Genomic DNA, 11441 nt, shown 5'->3' with positions numbered 1-11441 from the left:
AACAAACAGTTCGATCGGCTCCCACTTCTTCCTTTTGAAAACTTTCTAGACTTGACGTTTCCTGCACGCACACCTTAATATATTTTTGGCAAGGATTTTTCTGTTCATCCTGTCTTATTGATGCCGTGATGTCATGTTTTAAGCTTGCTGCTGAAAGGATTCCATTCCCTCCAGAATTTCTCAGAGGAAAATAGGGACATCCTCTTCCACAACAACAACAACAATTAATACTTTTTATTATTTATACCCCACCCATCCGACTGGGTTGCCCCAACCACTCTGGGTAGTTTCCAACTTATAAAAACGTAATTAAATATTTTAAAACTTCCCTACATAGGGCTGCCTCCAGATGTCTTCTATAGGTTGTCTAGTTACTTATCTCCTTGGTTGGGGTGGGGTGGGAGTCGCATAACTCCATCCCCTCCAACATTTCTCAGATGAAAATAGGGACCTCTTACCATACCCTCCAGCATTTCTTCAACGAAAATAGGGACGTCCTAAGGAAAGGCGGGGCATTCTGGGATCTAATCAGAAATTGGGATGGCTTCTGTAAATCCAGGCCTGTCCCTGGAAAATAGGGACACTTGGAGGGTCTGGGATTCACTGAGACGGCTCTTGCGCTTTTATGTCAGTGGATATGTCACACTATTCTGCCTCACTTACTGATTTTTAGTGTTTGTATTCCGCTAAACCATTTCAGTAGGTCATCGCTCAGAGAACATTGTTATAAAGCAAACATGCATATGATTAGTAACACCTAAACAGGTGTTATTATAGCATTTATTCTTTTAACCAGGCCAAAGACCAACATAACTCAGGGCCATTTGTAATCATCTTTTTTAAAAAGTTGGTATTCCAACAAAATCTGAACTCTGCAAACTTTATATGGTATCCAAATCCAGGCACTTTACACAGCTTCCTCTGGTTTTGCTTAATGTTTTCGGCTGTGCTTGAAGTTTCCAAAATGTAATCACTGTAGAAAACAAGCAAAAAATCGAGAAATTGTGTAAAGTGTTTTGGACTTGCATAATACGCACATGTTGCAGAATTCCTTTTCTGCTTTCTCTAGTCATGGGGCAGGACATTTGGGTACAGAGAAAGCACTAAATCCTCTGAACAATAGGAATATTATTTGGCACGACTTCCGGCTCCTGACATTTCATTAAGCAGAAGTGGAATGGTCTGAAGCTTGCTTTTCTTAAAAAAACGAAACAACGAATCTTAGGATATGAAATCTGCAGATACTTTCCATACCTTACAAACACCTCTGTGAATTTTGAACATATACCCAGCTCCAAAAAACATACCTAATTTCCACATGTATCTTTGATTTGGTCCTTCTGCCAGTGTTACAAATTTGTCCTCTGTCAGCACGGGAATTTGTCCTGCTAAAATGAACTAAATTTGTGTGCTGCTTATAGGAAGGAACAAAATTTGCCTGAGAGCACATATACTTTTCACCTTATACTTGCACAGGGCCAGGGGTTGGGGATGGTACGAATGGACAGTAAAATCCGCCAAAAGAATCCTTAAACTATGTCAGGAAGCTAACCATGGTATGAAATAATGATTCATGTATTTAAACTAGGGTGGCCATATTTCTAACACTGAAAATCCGGACAGAAAAGTTGTTGAGCTTTTTCTTTTTAAGCTATTTTTATGGGAAAACTGCAAAAATGGCACTGCCAACATAGGGGCTGCCATACCTCCAGATTTCCCCAGATGTATGGTGTCACGGGAATTGGGGTTGCTTGTGTGTAAACCTCTAGCTGTTCCAAACTGCTTAGGGGCGGTTGTGTCTTTCCCTGACTGAGCAGCTTGGGTGCTGTTGCAGTCGCTCGACGAATCCGTGAGTGGGCGGCTTCTAAATTTCCTCCAGCATAAGAATTCCTTGACGGACAACCTTCACCTCGCCTCTCTGCGCGTAACCCTTCTGCGCAGAGTGGGCGTGCCTAGTGGTGGTCCTCCACCCTCCTCACTGACTTCACTGCCAGAGTCTCGGAGCCTCTCCTCCGAGATGCTTTCTCCCTCTCCCTTCTTCCTGGTGTCACCTGGACATTCTTCCCCAGATGACGTTCTCTCTCTACCCCTACTCGTTCCCTCTCCTGCAGATTCTGGAAGCATCGCGTCCCCCCTCTGCTCCGATGTCAGTTCCCTGACATATGGCAACCCTAATTTAAACTCCTACCCCCACTGCCTCATTTGCTATGGCAAGCTAATTGTTGAAACAAATTCTTTCTACACATTTCAGTGACTTATACCCAATTCTTTAAAAAGAGCTATTAACTTTGCTTAATGAAGCTTGTGCAAGTTGTGTCTGAAAGGACGCATAATTCAGTGTTTTTTACCAGAAGAGGCAGAATGAAGCTTCTAACTGTCTCACACAAATGGTGATACATATGAATATTTGCACGCTAAGTAATTAGTCTAAAAGCTACTGCTTTGCAAAAGTACTCTGCCTGAAACAAACAACAACAACAAAGTACTCTGCTTGAAGAGCTGGTGTTCTTTTTTTAAAAAAAAAAATAATAACATGCACCAGTGGGCAATATTTCAGTATTTTCTTGTTTGAAGCGTGCATTATATCAGGCAATGTTAATGTATTCACAATGAATTCATTTACTGACCATTTGTACCATCCCCAGCAGCTGCCTTACACTTAGGAAAGCCAATTGGAAAATCACGACTTTTGGGCAACTTGTGGGTTTGTCTAAAATAAGCTCAGCTCAATTTTCAGAGTGTCCATGTTTTTACTTTTTGAAATGTGGCAAACCTAGCCCCCTGGGAAAGTATGAGGTGTAAAATGTGTGTTGCCATGCAAATCTCGTTCCCCCTCTGGCCACACCAATTTGTGCATCTTTAAATTTGCCAAGGTGGGGGGCGGGATTCACTAAAATTCAAAGCCTGACTACCAATCCCATTTGCAGATGGGAAAGAATCCCATCCCCGCCGTCCTGGTTAGATTAGCTAGTGACCCTTATGTGTTTCGCCTTATGTGTGTGGCTTGTTGGGTCATCTCTTTCGTCATCTTTGTGCAACGGTTTTCCTGGAATTCTAGGAGCAAGTGAAGATGTGGCAATACTGCAATGGACGGAAGCAAGACATTCTGGCCTACTTTCTGCTCCTTTTAATTGGGCCCTCTGTGAGAACCACTATTTGTGCTTCCACAGCTAGTGTATATTTTCTTCTCCCTCTAAAAACAAAAAAAATGAGCGGTACTGACTCCTCTTTTTACAAAAACGCAAAGAAATTGAACGTTTTGGAGCTATTTCTGAGGTAAATCAGCAAAAAAGGCATGGGCTGCCATACACCCTGATTTTCCTGGACGTTTCGCAGATTTCCGCTCAGACACTGCTTGTGGCTGCAGTATTCTGGGTATTTCCTGGACCCTAGAAAGGTCTTGAAAGTAACATTTACTAAAAAAAACCCAGAAGCTTTTTGACTAGGCTTAACAGGAGAAGAAATACCAAGAGACCTAAAAAGACTATGTATGCGACATGAGTTTGACCAAACTGCGGGAGGCAGTAGAAGACAGAAGTGCCTGGCGTGCTCTGGTCCATGGGGTGACGAAGAGTCGGACACGACTAAACAACAACAACATGCGACAACAGCTGCAAGAATGTTGTTAGCCCAGATGTAGAAGGAAGAGAAGGTCCCAACAAAGATGAGTGGATAACCAAAATGATGGACTGTGCCAAAATGGCAAAGATGACCATGAAGATCAGACACCAAGATGACAAAAAATAATAATCAAGAATGGGAAACATTTGTAGAATACCTTAAAAACCACTGTAGTTACTTAGAAACATTAGCAGGACTGATATAACATTTATGAAGTAAAATGAACTAAAGTAGTAAATAAGGAGATGAAATAGAATGGATAAATATAATTATATGCAAAAAAAGGGGGACACGTGGGGCGCTGTGGTCTAAACCCCAGACCCTGGGGCTTGCCGAATGGAAGATCGGCAGTTCGAATCCCCACGACGGGGTGAGCTCCCGTTGTTTGGTCCCAGCTCCTGCCAACCTAGCAGTTCGAAAGCACATCAAGTGCAAGTAGATAAATAGGGACCACTCTGGCAGGAAGGTAAATGGCATTTCCGTGCGCTGCTCTGGTTTCGCCAGAAGCGGCTCAGTCATGCTGGCCACATGACCTGAAAAAACTGTCCGCAGACAAACACTGGCTCCCTTGGCCTGGAAAGTGAGATGAGTGCCGGAACCCCAGAGTCGTCCGCAGCTGGACTTAACTGTCAGGGGTACCTTTACTTTTATGCAAGAAAAGAGGGTAAAATATGGAAACCGGGGGGGGGGGGGATGGGGGAAGTCCGAGGGGTTTGTATAATCCCAGTACTGTATATATGAGAAATGTTTGGAGTGTATGGAATGACCGCTCCCCGCTTAAAATGGGGGGCGCCCTTTGCGTGGACGCGTGCAGCCCCTAGATCTGGAGCGGCTCCAACAGCATTGGCTTGGCTTTGCCTTCCCTCAGGTGGGATACCTGGAGGTCTCCGCCTACCTCAGTCAGTTGTCCAATCCCACCTGGGGGAAGCGTTGCCAAGGAGACCAGGCCAGGTAGGGGAGGGATTACCTGCCCACACAATAGAGGGAGGATCTTACCTAGGAATCCTCACTTGTTAATAAAAAAAACACCTGAAAACATTTTTTAAAAAAAAGTCTTGAAAACTCTGCTGTGTTCCAATAACATTGGACTCCCAACATGGCTGGAAACATACATTTTTTGAAATAGGGGAGAAAAGGAAAGGGGGGGTGTTTAAAAAGGGTAAAGAACCCTGAGGTTCTGAACTGTTTGCTTTTGCACTTGAGCTGCTCTCCTTGGGATAATAGCAGCCTCCCAAATCATTACACACAGCTCACCGCCTGAGGTGGGCTGGGGAGAGATGGAGGAGAAAAACAGCACAGCGTATGGCTTCAAGGCAAAGAAAAAGAATCCCAAGAAAGAGCATATCGTTTATTTATTCTAGTTGTGTAGATGGAATTTAACATGCACAACAAAGGTGAAGCAATATAGCAAGTTAGCCAGAGAAAGCCCAATTACGAATCTAATGAAAAGCAAGCTACGAAAACCCTCTCTTGAAAGCTGAATTGCTTTAAATAGGGTTACCACATGCCCTCTTTCCCCCGGATCTTATCCAAGCTACGAAATCAAGATGAATATGCTACAATCACCGGTTTCCCAACCCAACTCCACAGAGCAATTTAACCTTTACCAATCTGTAAACATCTGCCGACTTTAAGAGGATGATTAATTTTAAAAGCCGGCTATTGCCAACACGAAGATAGCTCTCTGAGTGTCAAGTAGAGATTAATATTTTAAAGGGGAAATAAATAAGTGGATAAGGATAAAAAGAACTGTTTCTGGCAGGCGAAAGCTCCAAAGAATTTGTGACACCTAAGGAGTTTACACACAAATCTTGCTCTGGGATTGTTTTAGAAAGCAACCAAGTGTGTTCAGAATATAAGATATCCTCACTGCCCCTTTTAAGAGATACTTATTTCCGATCACAGGGAAGAATGTATATTATATTGATTGCAAAACTTCTAAGTGAAAAACATTGCAAATAAGGGCCCCCATTCTGCAAACCAGTTGTCAATCATATGCATATAATCTGTCTGCGTCCCCAGTTCTGCCTTCTGTGAATAGAAAGGTCCCTTGCTTCTCTCAATGAAACATTGGATTGTTACATTTCAAACTTAAATTAGACCTCCATACAATATTCTCTTTTTTCAAATCATTTTCATTATTTTTCCAAATTATTGCAAATCAAAATAAATTAATTTAAAATCAGGTCCTGTTGAAACATATGTCCAAGATACACACACACACCCCGTGTGCGCTGCTTCGTTTCTGATTTAGTGTTCCTCCTTAGAGACAGAACCTTTGTTACGTCTTATAAATATAAAATTCCAGTTCATATTTTAGGCTTAAGAGTCAGAAGGTTGCAATCTGGAAATGTGCATGTATTTGGACCAGATGGGTCCCTCTGTCCTCTACAGTTGTTTCCTGTTTTCATTGGGATTTTAACGATCCTTTGCAAAAAGATCACACCAGTCTTGTAAACTAAGTAACCTCACAACTCCAATTCAGAGAAAACCAGTTGCTGTGGAATCTGAGGCAACTAACTCCCCCCCCCCCCATCCTCAAGGCTGTGGGAATGTTCAGGGAGGCAGGAGAGGATATATTGTTTGTTAATATCCTTCCTAACTTGAGTTTGCAAGTTCCTTTACTTAGCAGAGTTTACATTCCCCTTTTAAATGCACAGCGGATAGCTGGTTGCAGGCTTGTGTAAGCCTCTCACTATTAGATTCCTGGTAAGTTCCCTTATATCCCTCTTAAAAGAGTAAACACACGACAATCTTATTTAAAGTCAATACAGTGGTACCTCGGGTTACAGACGCTTCAGGTTACAGACTCCGCTAATCCAGAAATAGTACCTCGGGTTAAGAACTTTGCTTCAGGATGAGAACAGAAATCGTGCTCCGGCGGCAGCAGGAGGTCCCACTAGCTAAAGTGGTGCTTCAGTTTCAGGTTAAGAATGGACCTCCAGAACAAATTAAGTTCTTAACCCACGTTACCACTGTAAAAAGAAGTTTAGTCACATCAACAGTTCACAGTTGGATCCCTGAAGGCAGACTTAGTTACAAAGTTTATACATGTGGATCTATCCCATATGGAGATAATTCCAGTGTCCTCTGTTCTAACTAAAAAAACCTGCTTCAACGATGAAGTGAAACTCTGACAAAAGGCCCCCTGTAATGTGCTTTAATTATTCTGATTGCAGGTTTTATAGATGTTTATATAAATATAAACTGTTACCCATCATTCTTGTCTTGAGTCTTTTTGGGTGGGTTGGAAAACTTCTCTAATTCATTCAGGTCCTGTTGATTAAAATCCTGGGTGATTTTTGGAGTGAATCAGATGGTGTTGGGTTTTGGGGGTGATTGCTCCATTTGTGGGGCAGGGCAAAATGCAGGGTTTTTGCTGCAAAACGTTTGGCACCAGTTTGGCACCAGTTTGGAGCAAATTGGACATTGTTGAGTTTGGGGACTTTAACTACAAACCCAGTTTGGATGTATCAATTACTCTGTGGGGCGCTGCAAAACACAGGGGTTTCGCTGCAAAACGATTGCAAAACTATGGCACCAGTTTGGAGGGGATCCCAGATTTTGGGGTTCGTAGTTAATTAAGCTGAGATGTCCACCCCTGTAAAGGAGGCCTAGTGGCCACCCCAAGTTCCACTTCAGAGTGTGAACGAGATTGCAACTTCTGCAAATGCAGAACCGAGGCTGAGAAGTTGCCGCTTGCCTATGAGCTTCTAAAGACTTTCCTACCCTGTTTGTGACACTGAAGCAAAATATGGACCCCATCCCGGTCTTACCTTGGATCTTTAAGTGCAGATCTGTGAGTGTTTCTTTTTTATCCTGGCTATTTCAGACTTTACAAGGATTGAAAAAGTCTGCATTTGAAAGGGAGAAGGTCTGGGACAACACTGGGCTGGGGAGACAGGCCAGTCCGGATCCATATTTTGCTCTGAAGAAGAGTTTGGATTTGATATCCCGCTTTATCACTACCTGAAGGAGTCACAAAGCGGCTAACATTCTCCTTTCCCTTCCTCCCCCACAACAAACACTCTGTGAGGTGAGTGGGGCTGAGAGACTTCAAAGAAGTGTTACTAGCCCAAGGTCACCCAGCAGCTGCATGTGGAGGAGCGGGGAAGCGAACCCAGTTCACCAGATTACAAGTCTACCACTCTTAATCACTACACCACACTGGCTCTGCTGTGGACAAGCCCTTTTAGGCCAAGAAAAAAGGTTGAAACAGCTTGGGCCTCTGTGGTGCAATGGACCAGTGCTGCCAGCAGTTAACCAGAAGATTGGCAGTTCGAGCCCACCCAGAAGATGTCTATGGGCAGGATTCCTGAATTGCAGGGGCTTGGCCTTGATGACCCTCTGGGTCCCTTCCAACTTTGTGATTCTATGGAATACCAGCTATTATATACAGACAACAATCTATTGTACAATTTGTTGATTCTGTGAGCAGATTTGACAGGACGAAGAGATGACATTTGGGTGACCTTGACATTTTACTGCCATTCTCTCGTTCCTTATAAGCATAGATTGTAGAAAGTTATGTAATGCAAAAGAACAAAATAGAAAAAAGGCCACACATTCAGTTTATTTTGCTCATTCTTGTGAAGAGCGGCTGAAATAATTGCATACACTTGATGCGGTGTATCCTTTTTTTTTCTTTTTTCACATCTGCTTCATTTGTTAGGTGATAGGCAGGCTGAAATTAACAGTCAAGGTGAAAAATAAAACAGCTTTGAACACAGATGAATTTAAAAAACAACTAAAAAACTGGATTCCAGGGAACAAAAACATGCCTTCCGCAAAAGTAAATCAAGCAGGAATGGTACATCTTTACGAATATTCTCTCCAAATGTGAACATATGATTTTACACTTGTCCCTCTCTTTTTTCTACGTGCAGCTATTTACCAGTTTTAATAATGTATGTCTGCAAGAAGCAGGTGCCTTGGCCATAAGACAATAAATAAAGGCATGCTTGCGTACGTTGCAAAGGGTTTTAAGCTCTATTATCAGGCAAAGGTGAATGAGAAAGGTTTGTATATTCTATGCCAGGGGGGAGCAAACTTTTTCAGCAGGGGGCCAGTCCACTGTCCCTCAGACCTTGTGGGGGGCCGGACTATATTTGGAAACAAAATGAATGAATTCCTATGCACCACAAATAACCCAGAGATGCATTTTAAATAAAAGGACACATTCTACTCATGCAAAAACACTCTGATTCCCGGACCGTCTGTGGGCCACATTTAGAAGGCGATTGGGCTGGATCCGGCCCCCCAGTCTTAGTTTGCCTACCCATGTTCTATGCTAAAAACAAAATCCCAATTCTGCCCAAAGCTGCTCCTTGAGGTCTAGAGCAGTGATGGGAAATCTGTAGCCCTCTGGAAATTGTATGACTCCACCATTCATAAGCAAGAAGAATGAATGGTTGCCAAATAGATCTGGCAAGAGGCCAAACTTGAGAAAAGAACTTGTTTTCAGCTATGTGCTGAAAGAGCTCCAGAGTGGAATTTTAATGGCGAAGACTGGACATATACTCTGTGGGTTATTTATAGCCGCAGCCCGTATGCTAGTTGGTGAACAGCGGAAGGCATGGAATGTGACCTTGTACCATCCAGATAAACACTGCAAAGAACTGAACAATGGAAGATAGTACTTAATTCTCCCAGCACACCAGGTCTGAAACAACAAATGTATATGAAGGACTACACCAGTGTTTCCCAACCACTGTTCCGTGGCACACTAGTGTGCCACGAGATGTTGCCTGGTGTGCCGTGGGAAAAATTAAAAAATTCGAAAGATAGCTTCATATCCGGAGAGGCGGCCTTCAGGCGAGTTTTAATTTTAATTTTCCTTCTCCCACTTAATGCCCCACGCTCGCCCGAGCAGCTTGCAGTCCTCGGTAACCACGGCGACCCGAGGGAGGGGAGGGAACAGGGAAGTCGAGGGCGGCGGCGAGCCGCGATGACGTCAGTGGGCCGCGCCGCCTCGCCCTGGCACGGTGTGAGAGCCCCGGCTAGTGGCGCGAGCTTCAGAATAAGTGGGATCCGCGTGCGCGAGACCGAGATCGCGGGTAAGGAGCTCAGCCCTGGGCAGGAGGAAGCGGGGCCGCGCGTGCGGGCCACATCCCCACAGAGAGCGAGCCTCCCCCGGCCCACCACTCCGGGCAGGTCCACTCGCATGAGGGGGCGGCGATGGCGACGGCCGGCAGCTTGCCTGCTATGCCATCCCTCGAGCAGGCGAGGAGCCCGGAGGCTACCAGATGCGAGTCCTCTTTCCCACCCTGTTCGGGAGTCCAGAGCACTTGGTCGCATTCAGGATCTAGAGTGGGGAAGCGGGGCTTGTGTCTGGGCTGGACACATTGGGCTGCCTGTGCCGCTCGACCTGCGGGGAGAAATCAGGGTGGGAGTCACGACCGTGAGGCAGGGCTGCCAAGTGTGGCAGAAGAGGACACGGCCTTAGGTAGGAGCTTCTTCCGTGTCGACCTGCTGCCCTAAAGTCTTGGCTTTTTTCTTGGCTTTTTGGCGGTTGGCACAGAAGGAAGGCAAGGGGGAGGGGAAAAAATTGAAACTTACACTTTCGTGCGTCCCTCCCGGCGTGACGCTGCGCGCTGACGTCACGGGGCTGTAATGGTGGTGTGCCTCGAGATTTTTTTCATGAAACAAGTGTGCCTTTGCCCAAAAAAGGTTGGGAAACACTGGACTACACACATGTAATGGATTTTATACTTATAAGATGTAACAGAGGTGCTGTTTGTAAGGAGGAAAATGCGGTCAGCTGCAAGAAGAATGTAATGAAGATTGGCAGATGACAACTGAACACTAAATAAGAAATGATGCAGCTATGGGAGGAAACAATCGGCATATGTTTGCAACAGGAGCAGGGAACCTGATTTTTAGGAAATTGTATTCAATTAAAGCAATTTGGTTGGATTCGTACTAATTTGGAAAATTAATAAAAATAATTGGAAAAACACAAAGTAAAAGCTGAGGCTGCTGAAATAGGGCCGCCATATGTCTGGGATTTCAAAGGCAGAATTGATGTCCAGAGAGCAATTCCGAAAGCTGGTACCTTGTCATGGTTCTTGGGCAAAAAGCTCAACAATTTTAATGGTTTCCTGGTTTTTACTTTTTGAAATACGGCAACCTTAGCCGAACAGATTCTGGAGTTGGGGTATTGTTTAGGGGGTTAACTGTTTTTAAGATGTGAGGTTTGTTGTTGTTTTTGTTTTGCTGTTGTTTTTTATTGAGGGAGGGGAGATGTGTCTGGGAGCAGAGGAACTGGGGAGAGCAGGAGGGGCCAATCACAGTGGTTCAGGGTCGGAGGAGGTATGGGGAAGTGGGGCAGGCTGGGTAAAGGCCATTAGTGACTGTCTCGTGGGCCAGCCCCTCCTCCTACCTGAGGAATTGAGGTTGCCCTTGTGGGATGTAAGAATCAGGTGCTATCAAACACAACATTGCTAGAGTAGACATGAAGGTTGTCTCAGTCCTCCAGCCGAAACTTCCTATGTGTAACTTGAGATGGGCGTGGCCTCTCCTGAAGTAATGATCCAGAACCACAGGCTGGCAACCATCTTGTCTCTCTTGTCTCTATTGATGCCATCTTAACAACAGCACTACTAAGATGCACCCTTGGCTCCAGGCCAAGGGGGGCTTTCTCCCATAAGGAGATGAAGGTAAAGGGACCCCTGACCATTAGGTCCAGTCATGACCGACTCTGGGGTTGTGGCACTCATCTCAGTTTATTGGTTGAGGGAGCCGGCGTACAGCTTCCGGGTCATGTGGGCAGCATGACTAAGCTGCTTCTGGTGAACCAGAGCAGCACATGGAAACACCGT

Source organism: Podarcis liolepis, assembly GCF_965112155.1.
Source record: "Podarcis liolepis genome assembly, chromosome: 8".
Taxonomy (NCBI): Eukaryota; Metazoa; Chordata; class Lepidosauria; order Squamata; family Lacertidae; genus Podarcis; species Podarcis liolepis.
This window is presented reverse-complemented; position numbering follows the sequence as displayed.